This window comes from Penaeus monodon, chromosome 29, assembly GCF_015228065.2.
Source record: "Penaeus monodon isolate SGIC_2016 chromosome 29, NSTDA_Pmon_1, whole genome shotgun sequence".
In the NCBI taxonomy this organism is placed as follows: domain Eukaryota; kingdom Metazoa; phylum Arthropoda; class Malacostraca; order Decapoda; family Penaeidae; genus Penaeus; species Penaeus monodon.
Window position 1 is genome coordinate 38,265,028 of NC_051414.1, and position 552 is coordinate 38,265,579.

Genomic DNA, 552 nt, shown 5'->3' on the forward strand with positions numbered 1-552 from the left:
TTGAACTCGACCTTTCTCTCCAGCAAGGAAAGAATTGTTTCGAAAGTTAGTGTATCATTCAACCTTCAAAATAAGTTAAGTTTTCACCTTTTTTTTCAGAAAACATTTACGGCAACATTCCAGAACATTCGAATGCTTTATAAGAATCATACTATAGTAATATATCTCGCTCTCTTTTTTTTATTTCATTTTCAATTTACCAAAATCAGAAACGCGAAAGGATTTTTTTTTAAGTGAAATATCTTTGAATGAGAATTTTATTGTTGTTGTTGTTGATTCGTATAGTCTTTATATCTAGTAAAGGCTAAAGGCATATTTTTGTCACGGACAAAAGAGAAAGAGAAAAAAAATGAATAAACACCTTTACTAATTATTTAACACTTACAGTGCTGTGATATGTTCAAAACTTTATCCATAGGCTTATAGAAAGAAAAAAAAATTATGGCTCACATTATAAAACTCCATCATAAAACCTCCACAAATATTACGATTCCCTCACCAATAAACGTTCCACAAAAGATTTACTGCAACGTTTTTAGTACCAGTACCCTC